Source organism: Lynx rufus, unplaced genomic scaffold (assembly GCF_022079265.1).
Source record: "Lynx rufus isolate CCGP_SWC_20201006 ecotype Redwood Valley unplaced genomic scaffold, mLynRuf1.p SCAF_8, whole genome shotgun sequence".
NCBI classification, from domain to species: domain Eukaryota; kingdom Metazoa; phylum Chordata; class Mammalia; order Carnivora; family Felidae; genus Lynx; species Lynx rufus.
In genome coordinates, this window is record NW_025814896.1 from 26,560,343 (window position 1) to 26,582,498 (window position 22,156).

At 44.1% G+C, this 22,156-nt stretch overlaps 1 protein-coding gene across 2 annotated transcripts in view; it reads right to left on the reverse strand.

The window, feature by feature from the left end:
- KIF3B (kinesin family member 3B) overlaps nt 1–15,416 on the reverse strand; it is a 41,873-nt gene extending 26,457 nt beyond the window's left edge. For both annotated transcript variants that reach the window (XR_006960182.1, XM_047068554.1), the window contains exon 1: nt 15,331–15,416. The gene's annotated coding sequence lies outside the window, so the exon portion shown is untranslated. The remainder of the gene's footprint in view (nt 1–15,330) is intronic.
- Between the last annotated feature and the right edge of the window lie 6,740 nt (nt 15,417–22,156).

A 22,156-nucleotide genomic window follows, 5' to 3' on the forward strand; every position in this document is an offset into this window, starting at 1 on the left:
ACATTGGGGGGTGCCTGGGTGACTCAGTCAGTTAAGCATCGAACTCTTCATTTTGGCTCAGGTCATGATCTCACAGTTTGTGACATTGAGCCCTGAGTCAGGCTCTCCGCTGACAGCACAGAGCCTGTTTGGGATTCATTCTCTCCCACTTTCTCTCTGCCCCTCCCCTGTGCTCACATGCATGTGCAAGTTCTCTTTCTCCCCCTCAAAAAAAAAAAAAAATGTTTAAAAATCTTTAAAAATGTTTAAAAGGACATTGGATTTGGGGCACCTGGGTGGCTCAGTCGGTTGAAAGCCAGACTTCAGCTCAGGTCATGATCTCGCAGTTCACGAGTTTGAACCTCATGTCAGGCTCTGTGCTGTCAGCTCAGAGCCTGGAGCCTGCTTTGGACTCTGTGTCTCCCTCTCTCTCTGCCCCTCCCTAGCTCACGCTCTGTCTGTCTCTCTCTCTCTCAAAAATTAAAAAAAAAAAAAAAACTTTAAAAAAAATGACATTGGGTTTGTGTTGAGGGAACAGTTCTATATTTGCTTATATGTGCATAAAATATATTTTAAGGGATGTTCATGAGCCAGATAACAACACTGGCTGCCTATAAGGAAAGAGCTATACGGCGTGGGGTAAGAGCAGGAGGGAGACTTTGCATGTATACCCTTTAGACCTCTTGGGTTTTGACTAGTGGGAATATACTGTGTGGTCAGAAAAATAAAATTAGGGGAAAAAGGAGATGGAAAAATTTTGTGAAATTAATTAGTAAAGTAATATCCAATTGTTAAAACTCATTATTTTCTTCCTTTCATCTACCCAGTTTTACTGACCACCATGAATATAAGGTAGTAAAAATGTTTTGGGGTGCCTGGCTGGCTCAGTCAGTGGAGCATGTGACTCTTGATCTCAAGGTCGTGGGTCTGAGAGCCAGGCTGGGCGTCAAGATGGAAGGAAGGAAAGAAGAAAGAGAGGCAGGAAGGGAAAAGCAATGTTTTAACTGATGAACAAAGGGCCCTAGGAGTAAAAATACTTATCTCAACTTTATGGTGAAGTGTCTAAAAGAGCTTCCATGAGGTCTACAGTACTAGACTCTTTAACATTCTAATGTCATTGTAGCAAGTCATGTAGTCTCCGCCCTAAAGGCATTTAGACCAAAGGTTAATAAAATACAGTCTGTTGTTATTACAGTACTGTTTATAATCACATAATTGTGTGAATTGTCTAAAAACTTTCAAGCTGTCCCTTACAGTACGTATAAGAGCCACAGCATCTCAAACTGGCACAGATTATTTGCTAACAGTTGAGTAATCAATATCTTGAATCAAACAGTCAATCAATCCATTGAAGTGTAATAGTCAAAACGTAACACTCCCTTCAAACAGCAACTCCATTTCTTGGAATTATTTTAAGGATCTAATTAAGGACATCAATCCCTGAATATATATGCAAGATGCACACACATGTTTATATTTATTACAGCACCATCTATAACCACCTAAATACTCATCAGTAAAGGACTGGTTAAGTTATAACACATCTCTACAATGGGAAATTATGCAGTCATTAAGAATGGCAATAAACCTCTAAGTATTTACATCTAGGAAGATATTCGTGACATTTGGCTGAGTGAAAAAAAAAGCAGGCTACCAAAGAGAAGAGCTACTGTGACGTGATTTATGTTTACATGTGTACACGCACATGTACAGAAAAAGACGTGAGGGAAACAGGGTAAAGTCATGGTTAAAAACATGAGCTTTATTATTTTTTTTTTAAGTTTATTTATCTATTTTGAGAGAGACAGAGACGGTGCAAGTTGGGGAGGGGCAGAGAAAGAGGAAGAGAGAGAATCCCAAGCAGGCTCTGCGCTAAAAGCATGAGCTTTAGCGTCCAACAGGTCAGGGTTTTAATTTCTGCACTGCCACTTAGTTACAATATCTTGACAAAGTTACCTAAGTCATAGTTTCTTACATAAAATGCAGTTAATAACACATACCTTAAAGAACTGTTCTAAGGATTAAATAAACTAATAAATTAATGCTCGGTGCTTAGCCTAGTGCAAGATTAGTAAAGTTAATTTACTCTGGGACTGAGTTTGCAAGTGATTTTTTTTTTTTTTTTTTGCTTCCTTTGGCCTTTTTGACAGCTGCATATATTTTGTTTCTTATAATCAAGAAGGGGGATGGCAATGAAGCTATTGTTTCCTTGGGGGGAAAAAGTCTAGCAACTTGATTTCAGATTAAGTGTTTTAGGAAGACAGGCTACTTATCTGGAAAGAAACCTACAAAGGTTACATACAAGAACCCTGAACAAATAAATTCCTGCCCTGAATTCAAACTGGCACCATGCATGCCCTGTCATTTGATAACCCAAACAGGCAGACAAAGAAAGCATTTATTTAGAGGGAAAAAGTGGGAAAGAAATCCTTTCTTTTTTTAATCCAGTTGTGAAACATTCAGAAAATACATTCATAAAAATATAGTCAAATCTAGAGGCTACTTCTTATTAGGATCAGTGTAGGTCTGAGGTTTTGTCATATTCGACACTTGCAATTCACAGTATATCAAGAGCTTAACGTATATTCCTCTTCTAATCCTCAACATCACCTTATGAGGAATAGGTATTAGCCTCATTTTAAAAATAAGGATGGGAGGTTCAGAGAAATTAATTTGCCCAAGGTCTCAGAGCAATTAAGTAGAACAATCAGGATTCAAAACTAGGCTTATCTTATTTAAAGGCCTACCTATAAACTTATTCTTAATACACACATATATATGCATATGTGCATGTGTATATCAATATATGCATAGATTAAAACAATTCAGGCTGTACAGTAATGAGCAAGTAATCTTCCCCCGACCCCTGGGGAAATACTCAATGCATACCTAAGCATTAATGTATCTGTATTGCTCGCCCATCTTTTTTTTTTTTTTTTTTTTTTAACTCAAGTGGAAGTATACTATGTACTGTTCTCCATCTTACTTTATAGATCTTGGAAGCAATTTCTGCACTACCACCACCCCCCTCCTTCAAACAGCTGCCTAGACGTCACGGTGTGGTTGATGGGGCGCCTGGCTGGCTCAGTCAGTAGAGCATGTGACTCTTGATCTCAGGGTCATGAGTTCCAGCCCCAAGTTGAGTGTAGACTTTACTTAAAAAAATAAATAAATAAAATAAATTTTTAAGGTGTTTGATTATTCCACTACCGGGACGTCTTCTCATGGTTCCTGGTCTTTTGCTACTGCAAACGATGCCGTAGTGAATATCCTGAACATACACCGTTAGCTACAGGTAGGAGTAATTAGCAGGATCCATTCCTAGAGCTGTAAAAGCTATGCAGGTTCCTTTTTGACAGAGGGCGCCATCTACCCCCTCCCCAGGCTGTCTCACTAATCCCCCCACCGCCAGTGCACCCTGTTGCCCACACCAGCCCAACACACAGAACTTACACTCTGAACCACCACTAGACTATGAAGCCAGAACAGCCTTCCTTCCAGGAACTTCTCATTCCAAGTACTCATCCAGGAAAGAAGTGAAGTTGTTTCTCTGCTAAAAATGTATACACTCTGGGGCGCCTGGGTGGCTCAGTCGGATAAGCGTCCAACTTCGGCTCAGGTCATGATCTCGCAGTCCGTGAGTTCGAGCCCCGCGTCGGGCTCTGTGCTGACAGCTCAGAGCCTGGAGCCTGTTTCAGATTCTGGGTCTCCCTCTCTCTGACCCTCCCCTGTTCATGCTCTGTCTCTCTCTGTCTCAAAAATAAATAAACGTTAAAAAAAAATTAAAAAAATAAATAAAAATAAAAATGTATACACTCTTTTGATGTAAGACAGTTAAATCAACCAAATATAACATTTGGTGCTTGATGGGGGCCCTTTTTGGATTTTGAGCCAAATGAACCAACTATTACAAAATGTATGAGACAATCGAGCAAATTTGCACACCAGATATTAGGTGGTTAAAGAATTATCGTTACCTTTTTTTAGGTGTGAAAATGGTGCTCTTTAGAAAAAGCTCTTACTTTAGGCGTACACGTAAAAGTGTTTTCAGATAAAGTTACGTACTGTGTGCCAGAGTGGGGTGGGGTGCACGGGAGGTTGTAGGTAGAACAGAAGTGCCGTGTGCTGATAACTGCTGGAAGTGGGTAATGGGTTCATGGTTCATTATATTAGTCTATTTTTATGTACGCTTGACATTTTCCAAAATGAAAAAAAAATGCCTTCTGACCAATGGCTTTTTTTCTTTTTCTACTTTTAAGAAATTTTTAATTGTGGTAAAAAAACCCTACACTTATATACAAAATGTACCCTCTGAACCACTTTTAAGTGTATAATCCAGTGCCAACTACATCCACATTGTAACAGAGCTCTAGAACTTTTTCATCGTGCCAAACTGAAACTCTATACCTATCAAGCAGAAACTTCCCATTTCCCCCTTTCCCCAGCCCCTGCAAACCACCACTCTGCCTCTGTGTTGTGGCATGTGACAAGATCACCTTGTTTTTTTGAGGCTAAATAATATCCTATTGTGTGTATATGCCACATTTTCTTTATCCACTGGTCTGTCCAGGGACGTTTGGGCAACTCCCACCTCTTGGCAACTGTGAGTAATGCTGTAGTGAACATGGGTGTGCATAATGACTTTTCTTTTTTTAACAATTTTATTTTCTGTTTATTTTATTTGAAGTTTATTTGTTGTGAGAGAGAGAGAGAGAGAGAGAGAGAGAGAGAGAGAGAGAGGAGAGAGAGAATCCCAAGCAGGCTCCACATTGCCAGCACGGAGCCCCATGTGGGGCTCGAACTCATGAGTTATGAGATCATGACCTGGGCCAAAATCAAGAGTCAGAGGCTTAACTGACTGAGCCACCCAAGCGCCCCTCAGTGACCTTTCATTTTAATCAGACTGCCATTCAGCTGGGTAGAGAGCCAGAGCAAAATCTACATTTAAAAGAGGGAAGTGGCCTGGAGTAATGAAAAGAGACATTCAGGTACACGTGAGATTGAAACCCAGTGCTACCATTCCTAGCTCTGGAACCCGGCACAAGTTCCTTCTGAGACTATTTGCTTGTCTGTGAAATGGGAAGACCACCAATACCCTGCCACATGGAGTTGTCTGAGCATCAGAGGAGACAAGCATTACGGGGCCTGGCCCACAGGAGGTGCTTCTGCCCTGACCCAATCTGGAGGAGAAAAGCCCTGAGCAGGGGAGAGGGCAGTAACATGGCACACCGGGTTAATAAGTGGCAAAATACGCAGAAACCAGGTCTGCCTGGCTCCAAAGTTCATGGCCTTTTTCCTACACCAGCCCTAAATATCAGTCATCTGATTGTCTCTTCAAGATTTTTACCATTTCCATGAACCACCTGTACTATTATTTACTCAAGGTTTTTCTTTAAATCTACTTTCTTCTAACACAAAGAAACTTTGTATCACTAGCATGAATAGAAAATCAGTATCACTTACTATACACAGAAGGTAACTATGAAAATAAATATAAGGACACACAACAACGTCACTAAATTCTAGCTAGATACTATGGCTTACCTAAGGGCTGACGTTCTGATCTCTCTTGGTTAGAAAACCAACTTAGCAAGTGTTAAGAAACAAACAGGAAGCACACAAATGTTCTCCTTGACATAGCCAGAAGAAAGTTTAAAAGGGAATAACGCTAACAACCTCATCCTAATCCATGTCATTCAATATAATTTTGGATGCTGTATTGAGTGCGACCTAAAATCTTCTCCTGTTCTACCTGCTTTAACTCTGCAGAATCTAACCCCATCTAGATCCCCCCAAATCAGAATCCCATTGTATTGAGACTTCTGATGATTTGCGTGTATACTCATGTTGGAGAAGCTCGCCCTACATGTGCCACCTCTATAGCAAACAGTTCCCAAAGCTGACGAAGCAGAATCTCCCATAAATCAAAGAACTTATTTCAGTAATTGATGAGTTAAATGTTTTTTAAAAATCCCTCTCCAAAAGTCCACAGTTGTCATGGTGCACTGTCCAATTCCACATTGATACGCTTGCTCTCATAGTGAGAGCTCGTGCAGTGCACAAACCTGATAATGTATGTACAGTATTTCCAGTCAATGTCACCAGCCAACAGCCTGCTCAGGGAACGGAGGGTTTGCATAGGCCCGTGTTCCGGGTCTTATACAGTGGGAATTCTGTATCAAAAAGAAAATGCAGGAGAAGGAGCAAAGAAGGCTGAGAAAAACTATGAAAAGATACTTTATGGTATGGGAATTATATCTCAATAAAGTTGTTTTTTTTTTTTTAACACTTTTGGAGGATCCCAATAAAATTTTAAGAAGGAAAACATACGGTTCTCCTTTAGAACTTTGAAAATTCTAACCTTCCCCAAACCATCTATTTATTTATTAGAATTGTTCTCTTATGAGGCTGAGAGAGAGAAGCAAAGATGTTCATTAGAGCCCATTATGTCATTGTAAAAGTCTGGAAACAAATGCCCAATGCCAGGGAAAGTTTACTAGTTCATAACTACTAAACATGGAAACATGGTTCTGAAATATGAAATGAACATTTCCAGATGCAACATGAAAGGTAACGCTTTGAGTGTACATTTATCTAAGAACATATCTGCAAGTAGACAAGAATGCCGAAATTGAGTTAGAATACCATTTTCTTTTTTTTTTTTTTATTTTTTTTTTAACGTTTATTTATTTTTGAGACAGAGGGAGACAGAGCATGGATGGGGGAGGGTCAGAGAGAGGGAGACCCAGAATCTGAAACAGGCTCCAGGCTCTGAGCTGTCAGCACAGAGCCCGACGCGGGGCTCGAACTCACGGACTGCGAGATCATGACCTGAGCCGAAGTCGGCCGCTTAACCGACTGAGCCACCCAGGCGCCCCTAGAATACCATTTTCATAGGCAACTCCTCTCCACCAAATTGTAGTAAAATGTCTGCCTTTCCAACTTTATTTAGACATTGCCTTGTTAAAAATGTGATTTAAGGAGGCTGCCTTTGTAATTAAAATTTTTTAAATAATCTAAAGAAATCATCAGAAATGCAGACAAAGGTTTACACAAAGATAATCATCAAGATGTTCTCTGTGGCATTATTTATAATATTTAACATTGAAACTAGCCTAAATGACAATAGGGGAAATAGGTAAGAATTGTACATCCACTAGATAAAATATATTTAGGGATATCTTTGTCTTTGGATAGTAAGATGTTATAGTGGCTAGTTTTGGGCAGTAGGACTTAAAGTGACTCTTTTAAAAAAATTTTTTTTTAATGTTTATTTATTCTTTGAGAGAGAGAGAGAGAGAACACAAGCAGGGGAGGTGCAGAGGAAGACACAGAATCTGAAGCAGGCTCTAGGCTCTGAGCTGTCAGCACAGAACCTGATGCAGGGCTCGAATTCACGAACCACGAGATCATGACCTGAGCCAAACTCAGACGTTTAACCAACTGAGGCACCCAGACACGCCTAAAGTGAATCTTTCAAAGCATTTTTTTTCTTTTTTTTTAGATTTTATTTTTAAGCAATCTCCATGCCCAGCATGGGCCTTGAACTCATAACCCCGAAATCAAGAGTCCCATGTTCCATCGACTGAGCCGGCCAGGTGCCCCAAAGTGAATCTTAAAAGTTGGATCTTTTCAGGACTTTCCTCATTTTTCCTCAACAGAAATTCATTATTTTTATAAACAGGAAAAAAAATGCTATTAAAAAATGCTGCCAACTGAAGAAATAAGGAAGGAAAAACACGATATATTTCTTAGGCTAGAATCTGACTGGTTACTGCAGATCTTGCAAAACCAGTAACTATTTCCACCAAGAACAATCTTCTTGTGGTTATCTTAAGTAACCTGAGCTGATATTTTATCTTACCTGAATGGAATCTTTTGTGATTTACTAGCTAGATTTTTCTTTCTTTTTTTTTTTTTTTTTTTTTGCTTAGGTTACCGAAATGTGTTATAAAGTAATGATTACTGCAATCCACTACACTGCTGGAAACCATTCCATGAGCTTCTAGTTTCCATTGACTTTATTCCCACACAACAGCCCCGAAGCAGGCAGTTCCTGGAACCTCTGCTGAAGGTGATGTGAAGGACCCCAGAGTAGGTAAGAGCATGATAATCTGCTCTAATTCCTTGTTCCCTTGGACCCGCTTCCACTTATACACCATGTTCAAATATGACAAAATGCAAGTGCTGCAAATATCCTGCCAAAAACTGTAAAAATAAAACCACACCCACCATAATGATCACTGGTGCTCTCTAATGCAAACTCTGATTTAAATAAATCAGCATACTAAAGATAGATCTGCTTGTGTGTGAAGAGCTCAATGCCTGCAGTGTGACAAAGTGAGGAGACACAATGTGTCACCAGGACTAGTTGAGCCTTAAACAGAAACATCCCCAGCTGCAATGCAGATGTGTGAGGCTGATAAGATGAGCTGATAGCAATCAAGGATCTCTGGCGGCCCAGAAATGTGCTTTAAAAGCCCCACCCTGGAAGGCCTGGGTGAAAGCCCAGCATGAAGTCACCAAGAAAGAAAATACCACTCAACTCCATACTCAGTCTTCCAGGCAGGGCTGGAACAGCCTTGGAAAGTTGTTCCAGGTCCTTATTTTGTATATATTGAGACTGAGACTCTGAGACTGAGAGAGAGAGAGAGAGAGGGAGAGAGACTGTGACTGAGAGCCAGAGAGGTTGAATTACTTGCCTGAGGTCACACAGCAAGTGGCAGAATTGCTACCAGAATCCTTGCCCCACCCCACCTGATCCCACTGCCTTTTCACACCAGAATTTCCTGTGACCAAGAAACCTAAGATTCTACGGGCATACCTTGACCAAGAAATCTTTCTAAGACTTTAAGCTCTGAGATAAGGAGATGTTGAAAGGAAAACAATGAGGCCACAGGGCAGAGAGGGAAAACTGAGGCATCCTTTGCAGCCAGTCAGCAGGTGGTATGGGACTTTGGCTGCCCTCTTCTCCGCACAGATATTATCACCACCATCAAGAAACAGTGTAGGGTCAAATGACTCAGTACAGGCTCGCAGTTCCTACCCACATCAGCTGTTACGGCCTTGAGTGTTGGACTGTTAAGAAGTGTGAGAGGTGCTTATCTTATAAATTGCATATCTGTTTCTTGACTATGGGTCAAGTGACTGACATCCATCTCATTCAGTTAAAATAGCTCAAGGGTTCTTCCCCTGATTTCCTCAAACATTCTTTCAAGTCACTTTCTCAGCAGCATGTAACATTAGTATCACGTACAGAAGAGAACGGCTCTGGACAAGACAGCAGGGACGGACTGCTCACCTGGAAAACCCAGCGGCAGAAAGAGCAAAGGATCCGGGGATGTTATGGGAATTTTCTGTGCCTCTGCTTTCCTCTTCTGGAAAGTGGGATTCGTAACAGTACCCATGGTCAGGGTTGCTATGAGGACTGCATGAGACAACGTGGGTCAAGTACTTACAACAGTGCTCGGCTCAATGAATGTTAGCTATTCCTGTCACTTTTTTTTTTTTTAATTTTTTTTTCAACGTTTATTTATTTTTGGGACAGAGAGAGACAGCATGAACGGGGGAGGGGCAGAGAGAGAGGGAGACACAGAATCGGAAACAGGCTCCAGGCTCTGAGCCATCAGCCCAGAGCCTGACGCGGGGCTCGAACTCCTGGACCGCGAGATCGTGACCTGGCTGCAGTCGGACGCCCAACCGACTGCGCCACCCAGGCGCCCCTCCTGTCACTTTTATTATCGTTATCACAGGCAAGCCCTAGTTTTGCCACTTAGTACCAAATAAGCGCACCTCTCAAGTTTTAACTTGCACAGGAGACACCCAGGGGTCTTGGTAAAATGCAGCCCGGTTTATTAGATCTAGGCCCAGATTCTGCGCTTCTAGCAAGCTCCAGGGGACAAGGGTACTTCTGACATGAAAAACACACTCCCTGAGCTGCAAGAATCTCCCTCACCCAGCACCTAGCAGGTGCCTAACGTTACTGACAAAAACAACGACCTCTTGGCATCTCAATGCTTCATCTGTAAACTGGGGATTGGTACATATTCCACATGACCTCCATGGACTGGCATTACTGGATAAGAACACACAGGAAAGAACATTTTAACATTTTAAACAGCAAACAAGGCTATACGAGTGGAGGCGGTGGGATTATTAGTCTTCTATTCACCATGTGGAACTTGCAACATCGTAAGCCCACATTTACCAGTGCAAGTATTAGCCTATAGGGAAAAAAGGCTCGAATTCTCTTGCTCAGAAGAGATACTCCATTCAAGGATCCTCCAGGAATTCTGGCAGAACACAACAGCTTTTCACAAGGGATTCCCAAATCAAAAGCTCTGAAACTTTAGAAATGTCGTTTGAGGGCCAAGGAAAAGAACCACTTTGGCAGGGAAACTGTGGCCGTGTGAGGCTCTGACAGTGAGCTTCACTCTCTCCCAGAGCTGGCTAGCCTCCTTCCAGCCTTCATCAGCCAAGATCTCGAGTCAGGACAGCAACACCAACAGCATGAGACAGATGGGCACTGCCCTGGCAAAGCCCACGCCTGCCACTCCACTAGCCGGCAAAGAGCCAGAGTGCAAGAAAAGTAGGGCTTGCAGAAGTCCAAGGTGAGGGCTTCGAAGAGATGCATCTGTCTGCGCTCCTGCACATACTCTGGGATCTCGTCCCCACGAACTGTAAGGTATGATGTTTATACCTCTGCCCCTCCAACAGGTTCGGAGTGAACCACCGCGAATTCTTCCCCACAGGGCACCTTACCAAAAAGTCCTTTCATCATTTTAAAGGCAGATGGCACCACCCAACATCTACCTAATTGCTCAGGCCAAAAACCCAGGAATCATCCTTGATTCCTTCAGCTCTTCTCCCAACCACCATCCTGCTGGTTCTGCCTCCAAAACATATCCCCAGTCCACCCTCTTGGACCCACCTCCACTGCTACCCCTGCAGCAGGCCTTCATCACTTCTCAACCAGTCTCCTAACTACCCTCCTGGCCGCCATGCTTATTCCCCTTAAAATCCATTGGCCACACAGAGGCCAGAATGATTTTTTTAAAAACCCAAAATCGACTATGGTCATTCCCCTTCCTAAAGACTTCACTGGCCTCCCAAGCTTTTAGAATCAAACCACAAGTGCTTACTGTAGCCTACAAGGCCCTGTATGATCTGAGGCCTCACCCCTCCCCATCAGCCCCCCTCTCCTCTCTCTCTCTCCTTCCACCCCAACTCACCTGCTCCAGCCACTGTTGGAGCAGTTTACCCTTGCTGTTCCTTCTGCCACTTTTCCAACTGGTGGCCTTGGTTTATTTTTCTTTTTTCTTTTTTTTTTTTTTCGTTTATTTATTTTTGGGACAGAGAGAGACAGAGCATGAACGGGGGAGGGGCAGAGAGAGAGGGAGACACAGAATCGGAAACAGGCTCCAGGCTCCGAGCCATCAGCCCAGAGCCCGACGCGGGGCTCAAACTCACGGACCGCGAGATCGTGACCTGGCTGAAGTCGGACGCTCAACCGACTGCGCCACCCAGGCGCCCCTTGGTTTATTTTTCTACTGCTGCCACTGGAATGTCTGCTGCATAAAGCAAGGATCTCATCCATCTCAAAACCATCGTATCTTCAGGCTAGAACAGGGCCTGACACATACCAGGTGCTCAGCAAATGTGGAGCGAATCAAACTGAGGCTGCATAGGCAGCAGCATTGAACCTGGAGCAGGAAGACCCAATTCCCATGTGAAATGGGCCACTTACTGGTAGCAGGGCTTCTCTTCCCTCAGGTGCCTGGACTGCAAAATGGGGAAATTAAATCTGTAACCTACCTTCCTCACAGGGTTATTAATAAGACCAAATGAGTGAAGGCACGCTTAAGCACTTCTGTAAACCACACAGAGAGCATTGTATTATGAAGTAGGGCCCCACACACCAGTGGATAAAACAAAGCTGCTAACCCAGGCACCCAACAGAAGCCTAGGGACAAAAAAGAAGAGATCTGAACAAACAGCTTTACTCTGCAGTAGGGCTAAACACAAGTCATGAATTCATTTAAAGAAGTCGAATCATTTCAAAACCTAGTAACCTACAAACTACGTTCTGAGGTCCTTGAAGTATATGGCATTGGGACTGATTTTGTGTTTTTTTTTTTAATTTTTAAAATGTTTATTTTGAGGGGCGCCTGGGTGGCGCAGTCGGTTAAGCGTCCGACTTCAGCCAGGTCACGATCTCGCGGTCCGTGAGTTCGAGCCCCGCGTCGGGCTCTGGGCTGATGGCTCAGAGCCTGGAGCCTGTTTCAGATTCTGTGTCTCCCTCTCTCTCTGCCCCTCCCCCGTTCATGCTCTGTCTCTCTCTGTCCCAAAAATAAAAAAAAATAAAAAAAAAAAAAACGTTAAAATGTTTATTTTGAGAGAGACTGTATGGGAGTGCAAGCAGGGGAGGGAGGGAGGGAGGGAGGGAGGGAGGGAGAGAGAGAGAGAGAGACAGAGAGAGAGAGAATCCCAAGCAGGCTCCATGCTGCCAGCACAGAGCCCAGAGCAGGGCTTGAACTCACAGACTGTGAGATCGTGACCTGAGCCGAAATCAAGAGTTGGATGCTTAACTGACTGAGCCACCCGGACACCCCAGGACTGATTTCCACATCTTCTATTGTGCTTGGCACAGAGGGATTTAGTACACATTTACTCAATTGGGAGTTGACATCCTCCCACCGGCTTTCATCTCTCTTTGCAACCCATTCTGGCAGGGGACTGCACGTTCCTGGAGCGACCCTATAATAATACTGACATTAATATTCTACCGTGACAACTACTGTTTCAAGCTTGCAGTGACCTTCTGAAGTTGACAAGCCTGGTAGTATGCACATACTTCAATTTATTCACTCACCAATCATAAACAGGATATAAAGTATATAAATATAATATGTAGTATAGGTGAAGCCCAAATAATAAGAGCTAACATTTATCAAACAGGCCACGCACTTTAACGTATTAGGCTCCAATGAATCCTCACAACAGCCATACATAGTAGATACTTTCGTTATCCCCATTTTACAGGTGGGGAAACTGCAGCACAGAGATGGAAGTAAATTGCTCAGTGGCACGCAGCTTAGAGGTGGCAGAGCTGAGACTTGAACCCAGACAGCCTGATTCCATGCTTTTAAAACCAGTAGCTTGCAAGGAGAGTTGCACAAGAACACTGAAAGGGCCTTCAGACACTATCTAGCCTGCTTCTTTCATTTTAAAGAGGAGGGAACTGAAGGACAGAGAAGTCGCCTTTTAAACATTCCAGCTCTAGGGGCGCCTGGGTGGCTCAGTCAGTTGAGCGTCTGACTTCAGCTCAGGTCATGATCTCATGGTTCATGGGTTTGAGCTCCGCATTGGGCTCTGTGCTGACAGCTCGGAGCCTGGAGCCTGCTTCGGATTCTGTGTCTCCCTCTCCCTCTCTCTCTCTCTGCACCTCCCCCACTTGCACTCTGTCTCTCTCTCTCTCAAAAATAAATAAACATTAAAAATTTTAAAACAGTTCCAGCTTGGGGCGCCTGGGTGGCTCAGTCGGTTAAGCAGCTGACTTCGGCTCAGGTCATGATCTCGTGGTCCATGAGTTCAAGCCCTGCGTCGGGCTCTGTGCTGACAGCTCAGAGCCTGGAGCCTGTTTCAGATTCTGTGTCTCCCTCTCTCTGACCCTCTCCCGTTCATGCCCTGTCTTTCTCTGTCTCAAAAATAAATAAACGTTAAAAAAAATTAAAAAAAAAATCCAGCTCTTTTTTGAGGTCCACACTTTGGATGGTACCTATTTAATTTTTTTAATGTTTATTTATTTGCCGGGGGGGGGGGCAGACTGAGAGGGAGAGAGAATCCTAAGGAGGCTCCATGCTGTTAGCACAGAGCCTGACGTGAGGCTCGATCTCACAAACGGTGAGATCATGATCTGAGCCACAATCAATAGTCAGATGCTTCACGGACTAAGTACCCAAGCGTCCCTGGAAGGCATCTATTTAAATGAAGTTTTATATAAGATCTTATCTCCTCGCCACTGGAAGAAAAGCCTCTAACCATAGAAATCAGAAGAAACAAAAGAATACTCTGTGGCTTTGTAACAGTTATGGTTGAGAAAGCAGAGACATCAGGGTACAGGGGAGAAAATACAGGATTCACCTGGAAATGTGTCCAGCTCCACTACTTAATAGATGTAAGATTCCCAGGCAAGTCATTCCCTTTTCTGAGCCTCAGTCCCACCTGTGAAATGGGGATAACGTCACCACCTACCTGGCAAAGCCTCCGTGAAAATCAAATGAGATAATGTACCTGAAAAGTGTTTCTTAATCATACACTTGCAAATAGCTACTAAGCTTTAAGCATGTCCCAAAAGACATAAGATATCTTTTTGCTCTGGACGGGCCAACAGGGTCCAAGTATTTGACAATGACAGCTAACCTCAGCCATCTACAAGGACTTGACCTCTGGGTTTCCACCCCCAGGGCTACCTGTGCAAGTCCACACCACCTTCCCTGCTCTGCACAGCGTGGAGAAGTAAAACTGGGGGCGGGGGGTGGGGTGGTGTCAACAGGGAAGGAGTACACATACAGGCTGGCGCTCTACACACCTAAATCCCACCAGTCTCAAAGTCACCTCCTGGAAGCCTTGCCCACACCACCCCACATGCCTCCTAATGGCTTGTGGGACACTTACTATGTGCCAAGCTACCTGACAAATACTCTGTTTCATTGGCTTCCCACAGAGGTTCATTAACCCATTTTACAGAAAATGAAGGCTCAGAGATCAACTTGCCCAAGACGAGGCCAAACAATCACCAAATGGAGATGCAGGGTCTCCAACGCAGACACTCCCGATTTAAAACTGGACTCTTGGTCCCCATGTCAGGGGGCCCTAAGAATTCTCCCTCGCCCCATTTAGGGCTCTTTCAACGTACCCACCTCATCCTCTTAAGCACTCTGAGCAGCAAGTGTTAGGAGACCCCTGGACAAACACTCGGCTGCAGCCTGAGAGGGAAAGGGACTGGCCCAAGGTCATACAGTGAACCGGAGCAGCGGTCGAGGTTCGGTCCCCAGGCTCTCGCTCCCCTGCCTCTCTCCAGTGCTGGGTCCCTGACCGCGGCCCCAGACGCCCCCGGATGGCTCCCGGCCCCTGGCGGCCAGGTCTGAGGGTCAGGCCGCGCCTCCGCCCGAAGGAGGAGGGGCGAGGCCGCCCGGACGGCCGGAGGATGCCCGGGAGTCAGGGCAGAGGATGCTCCCGCTCGCCAAGCAGCAGAGCCAGGCGGCGGCGCCGGCGCGGGCCTCCGGGCGGATGGCGGGCTGCGGGCGCGACGGACCTGCCCCGGTGGCGCCCGGGCCCCTCCCGACTCACCTGAGGCGCGAGCCGACAGCGGGCGGCGGCGGCGGCGGCGGCGGCGGCGGCGGGGGCGGCGGCAAGCCCCGGGCTCAGCCATTCCCCGCTGCCCCGGATGGGGAGAGATGGTCGCCGCTCACTTCCTTAGCAACCCGGCTCGGCGACCCACTTCCTTGGCAACCGGTGTCAATTTCAATAACTTTATTGGGACCTGAGCGGCGGACAGGGAAGCCGGCGGGGCGGGGCACAGTACGGGCGCTTAGCAGGTACCTCACGCGCCTCTGTCCTTTCATCCACGGAAGAGGTGTGGGACGTGGCCTGACCCCACCTGCCGGTCTCTCGTGCCTCAGTTTCCCCAAATGTAAGATGGAACTCACTGCCTCGGGCTCACCATGCGATTTCAGCCGCCGCTTGACCTTTCCTAAAGCGCTTTCACATCCATTATCTGGCTTGGGTCCCAAACCGCTACTGAGACTGCTCCCACTTAGGGTCACGCACTCAAGCCAAAAAAACCCCAAAAACCTTAGGAATCATTCTTTTCTCTTCCCTCGCCTTCACGCCCTCACATGCACTCAGTCACCGTATCTCTTAGTCTACCTCTCAAATATTTCTCCTGTCTCTCCACCTTTTTCCATCTTCAGTACCGCCGCACCATGCCAGGCAGGTCTCCCCTCCCCTCTAGATTGCCTGAAACGTCTGCTTTTACTCCTGTCCAGCCCTGCTCTGCCAAGCCATTTTCCCCCAAGGCTGCCAGAGTGATCGCTTCAAAAGGTAAAACAGGGGCTCCTGGCTGGCTCAGGAGGTAAAACATGCAACTCTTGGTATCTGGGCAGTGAGTTCAAGACCCACGTTGGGCGTGGAGCCTATAAATAAATAAACAAACAAATAAATAGTAAACTAAATCATGTCATGTTCCTGGCTTAACATTCTTTGATGGAATTCTCACTGGTCTTAGAATCAAATCCAAAATCCCTACAAAACTGCTAAAAGTCTGTTCCAGCCACATTGGTTTAGAAGGCAAGATTCCAGCACCCCTCACAGCCCCCCCCCCCCACAGTAAGAATCCATGTGCCATTCCCCACTAAACAGAAGCTCCATGAGAGCAGAGTCTCTATTTGTCACTACAGCTGCCATGCCTAAAACCCTGTCTGGTCTATAGTAGGTGCTCAGTAAATATGTGTTGAGTGCTGCATGAATGCTCTGAGATGCTCTTCCTCATCCCACACCCTATTTTTGCCTACGGTAGCAGGTATTGCTGCTTGCTCCCCAGAACTTTTTTCCTTGCTCCTGAACACACAACTAGACTACATTTCTCAGCCCTCCTTGCAGGTAACACCAATTTCCGGCCAGTTGAATATGATGTGTACATTCTCAGGCGTGACCCATAAAAACCTCCCATACACTGTTCACACTGTCTCTGCTTTAAAGTGAAGGACTCCACTCTACACCTGGAACAAGTATAGCATTGTATGTTAACTAACTGGAATTAGAGTAAAAGCTTAGGGGCACCTGGGTGGCTCAGTTGGTTAAGCCTCCAGCGTGGGCTCGGGTCATGACCTTGCACTTCGTGGATTCCAGCCCCGGGTTGGGCTCTGGTCTGACAGCTCACAGAGCCTGGAGACTGCTTCAGATTCTGTGTCTCCCTCTCTCTCTGTTCCTCCCCTGCTTGCTCTCTCTCTCTCTCTCTCTCTCTCTCTCTCTCTCTCTCTCTCAAAAATAAATAAACATTTTAAAAAATAAAAATAAATAAAAGCTTAAAAAAAAAGTGAAGGACTCCAAGGCTTAGGAGATGAGTGAGCTGCAAAATGGAAGGAACTCCTTTAAAACCACCGGGGGCGCCTGGGAGTCTCAGTCACTTAAACGTCCAACTCTTGATTTGAGCTCCGGTTGTGACCTCATGGATTTGAGTTTGAGCCAGGATCGGCTCCCTGCTGACACTGTGGAGCCTGCTTGGGATTCTCTTTCTCTCTCTCTCTGTCTGTGCTTCCCCTGCTTGAACTCTTTCAAAATAAATAAATAAATAAATAAAATAAAAATAAAAATAAAAAAAGGGCAGCTGGCCAGGAAGCCAGCCAACCTCCATCACTTAAGGTAGACAAGAAAATAAATGTTTGTTGGATTCAGTGATTGAGATGTGGAGGCTTTTGTCACCGTAGTTAGCTGGTCCCAACTAAGATACCTAACTCTGAATCACCCTCTGGGTCCCAGTTTACTTCTCTCCTGTTTACCTACCCTACTATCCTACCCACCGTTATTCAATACAGTAAAGTCAGTAAATCATGTTTACCCTATAAGGACTACAAATGCTATTTTCTACTGAATCAAATAATGTGTTTGTGTTTCACTGCGTTTATGTTTCATTTCTTCTATATCTTTTGTATTTTCTGAGGTTAAAAATTGCCTTGTTTTTTTTCTTTTTCATTAATATTCTTTATAGCTATTGTTATTTTCTAAAGGGTCAATAAATCAGGTAAATGCTTAGAATTTAATTTTCCAGATGCTTAAATACAACAAAAAGTCCATGAGTTTTGTTTTGTTTTCTCCTGAAGACCTCAGCTCCAATCTAGACTGGTGCTCTCCAAACTTAATGCAGAACTGTCTGTCATACTTGGACCTTCCTACGTCTTTCTCCTAGATTGGACTCCCTGTTCCCCAGACCCAGTGTCTTCTGGTTCATGGATTTACTCCCTCATTTCTGTGTAGCACATCTTTCAGTATGGAAGGGTACATAGAAACAAATACGTTTAGCCCTTGTATACCTAAATATGTCTTTATGCTATTCTCACACTTGATTAATAGTTTAGCAGAGTATAGAAATCTAGGTTGACAAGTATTTTCTCTTGGAATTTTTAAGGCATTGCATGACTATCTTTTGGTATCTACATTTAAGACCCCTGACACTGTTCTGAATCCTGTTCCTTTGTCTATGACTAATTCTTTTTTTAATCTTTGGAAGCTTTTAAGCTGTTCTCTTTATCTCTAACATTATAATATTTGATAACTCCCCTCAGTGAGTGATTTTCCTCATTGTTGTGTTAGCTGGGTCCTTTCCATCTGGAGACTTGTATCTCTTTGTTCTGGGAAATTTTCTTGTATTATTTCTTTGATAATTTTCTCCTCCCTATTTTTTCACCTCTGTTTTCTCTTTCTGGAAATTTTCTTAGAAGTTGAACCTCATAGACTGAGCCCTTAATTTTTTCTCATTGGTTTTCTCTTATTTTCCCTCTTTGGGCTTTTGTCTTGTTCTGTTTTGTTCTACTCTCTGGGAGATTTCCTCAACTTTAGCATTCATCCTTTCTATGGAAGGATTCTGGACTTCTCTTTCAGTCATCAATACTTCCTTCTGCAAACTCTAGGTTATAACTCCCTCCCTGTTAAGTTGGTTACTACTTGCCCTTCTGTCTCTGTCTGCAAAAAGTTTGCTGAAGTTTCTGGACCATTAATATCTCCCTCCTGTACCATTAGCATTGTGAGCTGATGATTTCTTTTATTCCTTATTATCGGATGAGTGGGGTTCATATAAGTATCATCAATCCATCATATTTAACTGGGTGTCCTTTTTGCTTTATAATTTTCAAAAACAAACAGGTGGATAAAAGGGTATGAACAGACATTTCCAAGAAAAGGAATAGAAAACATGGTTTTAAACATATGAAAAGATGCTTCTGCTCACTCATATTGAAGAAAATGAAATCTTCAACAACCATAAGATTTTGTTTTCACTTAATCAGAAAGAAAAAATACCTTTGATAAAACAGTGTTGATGCGAGTCTGGTCTTGATTCTGTCCTTAGCAAGCTGTAAAGTGCTATGTGGAAGAACAGGATTAGTAGTAGTAATAACAGTACTAAAGTGTAGGGTGACCAACTCATCCTGGTTTGCACAGGACCTTCTTTGTTTTCGCACCAAAAGTCTCATGTCCCAAGAAAGCCCCCAATCTGGGCAAACTGGGGTGCCTGATGAGCCTGGTGTGGCAGGACAATATTTTTGATATATTACTAGTATGTTCCCTTCCTTTTTCACAGTGAGACCCCTTTTCCATCCAACCTGGACTATGGGGCATTTAATGTTCAGGGAAGAATTATTTCAGCAGGAAAATAGAGATAGGACTTTCTGAGTCCCCAGATTCCTGGAGATGGGACTCAGAATGAAAGAAGTATTGACAAGTCAGAGCAGGGTTTCCAACCTCCTGATTCCAGAGATTTGCTAAGTTTGAGGGAAGAAATGGCAAGAATGCAACAAGGGGAATGAGCCCAATGGGGTAGGGACAAAGGGTCCTGTTATAGAAAGATCATGTGGACCAGAGCAGAGACCCTTCCCTGCCTGCTGGAGCAAATTCCAAGCTAGAAATGATCTGGTCTAATTCCAGTGAGTTCTACTGTTCATCATAAGCAAAGGAAACCAACTCTGACTGATAGCAGCAGAGATGGGATTTATTAAAAGGGTAATGGGAAAAAAATCACCAGGAATTTTCTCGAAGTGGCCAGGAATGCGGGAGGCCAAGTCATGTGGGAGTATGTACTACTTGGCCGGGCTGGTGAAGACACTGGGTGCCCAGCTATTACCATGGACATCTGGCCATGGACACTGTCTCAATACCACTCTCACCCACCCTCCCCAAGTCCCGGCTTCTTGGTCACCCACGTTCTGATTGGTCCAGCTTTGATCACATGTTTCCATCTCTTACCTGTAGTAGAAGCTGTAAAGATAAACATCTGAACTTTGGGGCTTCTATGACAGCAGGAAGCTCTGCCTTTATTTACAAAGTGAGAATTCCCAAACTCTGGAAAGAGTTCTATTGGTAGGCAGGAGAAACATATCTCATTATGATCAGACATCCCCTTGCCAAGGAGCTCCATCAGTCCTCCCCCTCATCATTATGGAGTAAGGACGCCTCTCCCCAGGAGTAAGGATGTCACCCAGTGACCATCCAAGCCAGAACTAAGCCCACTGTGCCATGAAATTTTTCTCAGTCCTCATCTGTCTTGTCCTGTGGGGACATCTCATTTTAATGGTTGGAGACATCCCAATGCGCTGTGACAGAGGAGAGTACTGGATACCTAGGGATTTGGGGGCAGGAGGAGAATGAAGAAAGGGATCTGCTGGTACCTAGCATGGATGGGACTGAATGGATCCAGCTTGCAATCTCCTTCCAAACCAGGAGAAATGTAAAACACAGCATGAACACTCATAGACAGTTTTATGGTGACCTCATCCAGGGAAAATAACTTCTGATGGACTCCCCACAGGGTTGACAAATGACAGGTGGCTTGGATCCTCTTGTGAGGGGAAAATCACCAAATTTTCTTTCTGCTCTTTGATATTCTAGAGCAGTACTGTCCAAAAGATCTTTCCACAGTGATGGAAATTTTCTATATCTGCAGTGTCTAATGTGGTAGCCACTGACATGTGGCTATTGACAGTTGACATGTAGCTAGTGTTCCTGAGGAACTGAATTTTATTTACTCAATTTGAATTAATTTAAGTTTATATGGACAGTGCAGCTCTGGGCTATGAAAAATCGCAAGCCTAGATTGTGGGGTCCAGATGGTCTTAGGTTTGAATCCCAGCTCCACGTCTCACCAGATAGCTGAATGACCCAGTGCAAGTCACATTAACTCTCTGGGACTCAGTTTCCTCATCTGCAAAATGGGGCTATTAATGTTACTGGGCAGATTTGTTGTAAAGATTACTGAGGTATGGTGTGGGACAATGACTGGCACTTAGGTGCTCTGTAAATGGTGGATCTCTTTCTTTCCTTTATTGGGTGAGGGATATAGTGTCCTCCAGGGAAACAATAATTGCAAATGTAAGGAGTTCTGCTGGTTAAGAGAGTTTGATCTTGGGACGCCTGGGTGGCTCAGTTGGTTAAGTGTCCACCTTTGGCTCAGGTCATGATCTCATGGTTTATGGGTTCGAGCGCCTGGGTGGTTCAGTTGGTTGAACATCCAACTTCGGCTCAGGTCACAATCTCATGGTTCATGAGTTTGGGCCCTGTGTCAGGCTCTGGGATTCTGTGTCTCCCTCTCTCTCTGACCCTCCCCTGCTCATGCTCTGTCTCTCAAAAATAAATAAAACATAAAAAAAAATCGAAAGAGTTTGATCTTTTTGGAAACTTAATACCATCTGGAAAAGTGGGCTGAAAGGGGGTCATGTGAAAAGACTGCAAAAGTGAGTGAAATAAGTCAAAAAGAAAAAGATAAATACCACATGATCTCACTTATATGTGGAAACCAAAAATCAAAATCAAAAACAACAACAACAAAAGTGTGGGTTCATGGATACAGAGAGCATCTTGTTGGTTACCTTAGATGGTGAGTGGAGGGTGGGCCAAAGGAGTAAAGGGGATCAAGAGGTACAAACTTCCAGTTATAAAATGAATAAGTCCTAGGGAGGTCACGTACAGCACAGTTGACTATAGTCAGTGGTTTTTTTTCTTTTTTTTCCCTTTAATTTTAATTTTAATTTTTTTTTAATAATTTACATCCAAGTTAGCATATAGTTCCACAATGATTTCAGGAGTAGATTCCTTAGTGCCCCTTACCCATTTAGCCCATCCCCCCTCCCACAACCCCTCCAGCAACCCTCAGTTTGTCCTCTATATTTAAGAGTCTCTTATGTTTTGTCCCCCTCCCTGTTTTTATATTATTTTTGTTTCCCTTCCCTTATGTTCATCTGTTTTGTCTCTTAAAGTCCTCATATGAGTGAAGTCAATGATTTTTATATTGCATTTTGAGAGTAGCTAAAAGAGAGGATCTTGAAAGTTTTCATTACAAGAAAAAAATCTTGTAACTGGGCGTGGTGACTAGATGTTAACTGGATTTATTGTGATGACCATTTTGCTA